The sequence below is a fragment of the Lampetra fluviatilis genome, chromosome 17, assembly GCF_964198595.1.
Source record: "Lampetra fluviatilis chromosome 17, kcLamFluv1.1, whole genome shotgun sequence".
Lineage (NCBI taxonomy): Eukaryota > Metazoa > Chordata > Hyperoartia > Petromyzontiformes > Petromyzontidae > Lampetra > Lampetra fluviatilis.
The window spans coordinates 1,623,412-1,629,438 of record NC_136291.1 but is presented as its reverse complement, the minus strand read 5'-3'; the positions used below and the strand labels follow the sequence as shown (position 1 = coordinate 1,629,438).

The 6,027-nt window shown below is 51.4% G+C and overlaps 1 protein-coding gene across 1 annotated transcript in view; it reads right to left on the bottom strand.

Annotated features, from left to right (window-relative positions):
- LOC144936968 (uncharacterized) overlaps nt 1-6,027 on the bottom strand; it is a 111,696-nt gene that overhangs the window by 43,693 nt on the left and 61,976 nt on the right. The gene's annotated exons all lie outside the window — the stretch shown is intronic.

Sequence of the window (6,027 nt, the reverse complement as noted above, 5' to 3'; positions counted from 1 at the left end):
GCTTTCGAGACATCTAAGGGGCCGTCCATAAATGACGTCACGCGATTTTGGACGATTTTTGACCCTCCTCTCCCTTCGTCACACGGCGTCACAAATGTCTGACCCCCCCCCCCCCCCCCTAGGTGCATGACGTCATTTATGGAAGGCCCCTAAATCTGAGCGATACCCGCGGCAATGCCCAGCCAGGGTGAGGGTGTGCCCGTGGCGAGCGGTGGTGCAGCGGTGGGCGCACCGCACGACCGAAGCGAATATCTGAATCGGTAGTGAGCTTCCCACCACCGACCCCCCCCCCCCACCCTCGTGGTTCACCTTCTGAAGCGCTCGCTCGTCACCGTGGCGTACGCGATTACCACCAACACCACCACCACGTGGCTTTTCTATCGTGTTGTGCGCGGTGCTTTTAGCGCCACAGCGCGTGGATTTGTAGCGTTAATTTTCATTTGTTTGCTGGTGACTTTGTGTGTTTCGTATCAGAATCGCCTCCAGTGCTGTTGCTGCTGGCGGCAATAAAAGTTGTTTAAAAGTCAAAAGTCTCTCTCTCTCTGCTTCTCACATCTATCGCTGCTTCACTCTGCGATTTTCGCTCCCATCATCGTCCCTATTGCCCCAGAAGAATAATCGTGGCAATACTCTTAATACTATAATAGCAATACAATGAATACTATAATAAGAGTAACAATAATATTAATACTACAATAACAATAGTAACAATACGATAATAACAGAAGTAACAATACCATCAATACAATAATAGCAATATTAACAATACTATTCATACTATAATAACAATATTAGAAATAGTATTACGACTAGAACAACAATGGTAACTATAATATTAAGGCTATAATAACAACTGTACCAATAGGTAAAGTCACGTAGAAGGGAAATAATATAAATAAAACAAAATAAAATACAATTCTCACGACGTTTCGGCCACAACGCAAGCAGCCGTCCTCAGGTGAAGAACAGGTCTGTCGGGAAGACAGCGTCTGAATGAACACCACCAAGCTTGGCAGCGTATATTTATGCTGGGTTAGGGGAGGAAGGGTGCCTTGAAAAATGAATTTGCATATCAACAGAGGAATTTAGCATATTTATGGAACCCTTCCTCCCCTAACCCAGCTTAAATATACGCTGCCATAATTGGTGGTGTTCATTCAGACGCTGTCTTTCCGACAGACCTGTTCTTCACCTGAGGACGGCTGCTTGCGTTGTGGCCGAAACGTCGTGAGAATTGTATTTTATTATGTTTAATTTTCATTATTGTATTATTTCCCTTCTACGTGACTTTACCGAAAGAACCAAGAAGATGAATCCCTGCAGTCACGAAAGCTTTAAATCGAAATTTAACTGTACCAATAACCTTGTTGAATCGAAGGAAACCGGACATTTGGGACCTGTGCTTAAATAAAAACATCGAAAACTGAGCACACCTTGCTAACGAGTGTCGCTGAACGTAAGTCCTCCCCAAGGGTATACTGTATCTCCCTTGTTATTAATTATATTAATCTATAATAAACTCAACCGATCACCGTTAATCTGGGAATATCAGAATTAAGGCTTAAGACGGCTATGATCTGTACAGCGATTAGCGAGGCCAATCTCACCCGGGGAGTACGATGTTTATCTGGAGACGGGGTGAGGAGGGTGAGGAGGAGGAGACGGGGTGAGGAGGGTGAGGAGGAGGAGACGGGGTGAGGAGGAGGAGACGGGGTGAGGAGGGTGAGGAGGAGGGGACGTGCCCCAGTTTCAAAGTCGCAACTCCTGCCGAGAGCAGCCGCAGCAATCCCTCGTGTCGCCTTCTTCACGCGGCTGTTCCGGACCGCCTTTGTCTCTCTAATAGCGATGTGTCTACACCTGCACCAGGTGTCTCATTTGAGGCTGAGTTGACCTAGGGTTAGGCCTAGGACCAGTAATGATAAAACGCTGGGTTCGTAGAGCATCGCGCTAACCGCTCCACCACCGCTCCACACACACGTGCCCACACACACACGTGACCACACACACACACACGTGCCCACACACACACACGTGCCCACACACACACGTGACCACACACACACACACGTGACCACACACACACACGTGACCACACACACACACACGTGACCACACACACACAAACGTGCCCACACATGCGGCACACTCGCAAAGTATACGAGTCTCCATCTAATGTCCTGGACAGAATGATTTTTCCTGGGCGGCTCGCGTTTACGAGAGAGGCAGTTAAACAATGTCCCCGCGAGGTAATGGGCACAACCATCGCGAATGTTAACGCGTAGAGCGGCTGGGAGCAGCCAGGAGGGGCACCTGGGTTCGATTCCCGACTCGGGCGTCTGTCTGAGTTCGTAAGTTTTCTCCCTGTTCTGTAGAGTGAGAGTAAGTGCGTATGTGTGTGAGTGTGCGTTTCAGTGTTGGTGTGTGTACGTGGGAGCGGTAGTGGTGTGGTTCGCGCACTGCGCTACGAACCCGGCGACATGAGTTCGATTCCCGCTCACGGCCAAACACCAGTCAGATAGATCTGAACCGGTCCTAGGCCTCCCCAATATGTTTGTGTTGATTTATCTTTCCCCCGCACCCTCCGATTAGCACGGTTGGCTACGTACGGTGCGAAATAAGTTCAACATACATACATACACATGAGTGTCTGGTGCGGTGTGTAGCAAACATCGCCACTGGGGAGACAAAGGCGACCGAGCGTGGTGCTGACCACCCACCCTGTAGTGTGCCGTGCCGGCCTTCATAGGTGCTACTCGCTAACGGCACTTGCCCCAAACATCTGTTACGTCTATACGGGGGATCTTTGTCTTTGATGGAGTGTGTGGAGTCGGCTCATTCTCCCCCTGGTCTGCATTGGTTTCCTCTGGGTTACAACGCAACTAGAATTGGCCATACACCCCAATGGTGCACAGCATGTACCCACAAGCCACTCCAGCAGCAGCAGCAGCAGCAGTCGTGGTGGCAACATCGCCACCCCCCGACTTGGACAACCTGGCAGGAACCTCCCCAAAAGCAGTCGCGAGACTCATTCTGGGTGGTGTGTCTGTGTGTTTTCTTTCGCAGCGTACGTAGCCAGCCGTGATGATCGGAGGTGCAGGGGAAGGACAAGAACACTAAACGCAAAAAGCAGTTCTAAAGAAATGAGTTTTCAATCGAGAATTCAAAAGTGTATCATAGCTCCCAGTGGCTTCTTAATATCGGAAGGAAGAGCGTTCCAGACGGCCGCAGCAGCGCATCTGAAAGCGCCGCGCGATGCAGTGACCGCCGTCTTTGTTGAAAAAAAGTTATCAAAACTAAATTTTGTTTCGCTAAGAGCCAGTTTCAGGAAAACGAGAGGGTTGCCCTGTTACGAGGACGTGAGATTCCGTGAGGTGTCGCGTGGCTTGTCCACCGCTCCCAAGAAAACGTATGTATGCGTGGACTGTATGTTCAAATTTCTTCTGCACCGTACGTAGCCAACCGCGATAATCGGAGGCTTCGAGCAAGGATAACATCAACGAAACACAAAAAAACTGTTCGAAAGAAATTAAGTTTCAATCTAGATACCGTCAAAGTGGAAAGCTTTCGTGGATTCCGCATATCGTAAGGAAGAGATCCATCGACCCACGGAGACCCACAAAGATCCATCGAGACCCACAGAGACATCAGTACAAACTGCTCATACTCGTGTCTGTATGTAAGTTGAACTTGTTTCGCACCGTACGTAGCCAACGGCGCTCATCGGAGGCGCATGGGGAGGACAACACGTGTCCAGTCACGCGGAAGGCACGGACACTGCCCTCGTTTGGCATTAAACAAACAACTACCAATATACTCGACGCAACGGCCATTAAAAAAAAACAATATATAGCAGGCGACGTTTCGAGCAACGACCCTTCTTTCTTCGTAAGCGCGTAAACAACGAGCCATAAAGCAAGGCCAGAGATCACAGTGCGCGCACTGGGAGACGGAGATAAACATAGACACGGGCAGAGAGAGAGAGAGCGAGAGGGAGTGAGGAGAGTGAAACGTGAGACGAGACGTTGAGACAAAGGGAGTGAGATTAGATTAAAGTGACGCGGAACGCGCACGAGAAACAAACATCCACAGAATCCTTCCTACAGATCGTCTCCCCCTTCCTCTCTCTCCCCCACTCTCACTCTCTCCCCCCTCACAAAATAGAGAGAACATTTCTCTCCCCTCATTGCGGCCACCCCCCAGTGGAAACAAATGTGCAAGTCTCTCCCGTGGCCAAACGGTGCGGTGACCTCCAGCGGAGGTTGGCACACTGCACGTTGCCATCGGCCGTGTGGCTCAGCCGAATCTCGCCAGGGGTAACAGACTTGTGGATTTCCTGCGGTGCCAGGGAGGATCTGCCCCACCAGTACTTACACTGCCAGCGGCTCAAACCAATGTTCCGCCTTTTGGGGGACATCTTCAGGAAACTGGGGGTGCCCTTCTACAACAGCAGCTTCGTATATGCGGTGGTGCCTTACCTGGCTAACAAGCGCAATGACCTCGCCAACTTCGCCTGTGCTCAGGCGAAGTTGGCGGTGTACAGAACGAGGAAAAAGATGCTGGAAGGTGACACTGACGGCTGCTCTGTGCTTCCAGTGGTCAGGGGTCTGCTTAAGGCGCGCCTCTGGCTGGAGCACGCGTACCACACACATGTAAGTGATGTGCACGTCTTCTTCGAACGCTGGGGAGCCGGAAAAGCCCTCTGTAGCAGCGTGGACGGCACCCTCGTGTTCACCTTCTGAAGCGCTCGCTCGTCACCGCGGCGTGCGCGATGACCACCACCACCACGTGACTTTTCTTTCGTGTTGTGCGCGGCGCATTTAGCGCCAAAGCGCGTGGATGTACAGTGTTTGTTTTTTTGTTTGTTGGTGACTTTGTGTATTTCGTATCGGAATCGCCTCCAGTGCTGTGGCTAGCTGGCGGCAATAAAAGTTGTTTAAAACATCAAAAAGTCTCCCCCCTCTCACTCTCCGACCTCCCACTCTCTCCCCCTCCCACTCACTCCCACTCTCTCCACTCTCTCTCTCTCACTCTCTCTCCCACACACACTGTCGGGGCAATGGACTAAGCAGGGTACCGACTCACTGAGTCTCAAGGCTTGCCTCCACGGAGGAGCTTGCCGTGGAGATGCAGGACCACGCAGCCGCGCGGATTATAACTCCTCGCACACGAAAACTCGCGAAGTAACAACACCAAACATTAAAAATAGATATTTTCGCAACCGGTTATGTGTTGCTGCTGCTGCTGCGTTGGCAGTGTTGCACAAGCACAAACAACAACTCAACGTTCCGTGTCAATAGCAACAACAACAGTGTGTGTGTGGTCTTAGAATAAACAAACATATTTCATAGGCGACGTTTCGGGTAATGGCCCCCACCACCACTGCCCCCCCACCACCACCACTGCCCCCCCCACGACCACTGCCCCCCCCACGACCACTGCCACCCCCCACCACCACTGCCCCCCTCCCCCCATCACTGCCCCCTCCCTCGCAGACATCTCTCACAAACATCCGCTCAGCGCAATTTTCAAAGCACATGTATTATTTGCCTTCCTGGCAAATGTTTTATTAAATTTAATTCATTATTTATTTTCATTGTAAAGCTCGCAGCCAGGCCTCGCCTCGCCATGCACAAAGGCAAAGCTACCCCATATAGAGTTCACAGACTGTTGGGGCAAGTGCTGTTAGCGAGTTGCACCTATGAAGGCCGGCACGGCACACACAAGGGTATGAGTGGCCAGCACCACAATCTGACCGCCTTTGTCTCTCTCAGTGGGGATCGTAAGTGATGTTAGCCGCGAGCGGGAAATCGAACTCGGCTCGCCGGGTTCGTAGCGCAGCACCAATACCACGACCATCCCAGCCACCACATCCATGACAACCTCGCAGCAATACCAGCACCACCACCCTCTCTCCCCCCCAACCATCTGCATCTCGCGCAGATTTCACTCAACTGAGGGGTTACTCTCGAGACCGGTGACCGATTGGCAGCCGATGGAGTGGAACGCGTCCACCACGGACGACGGGGA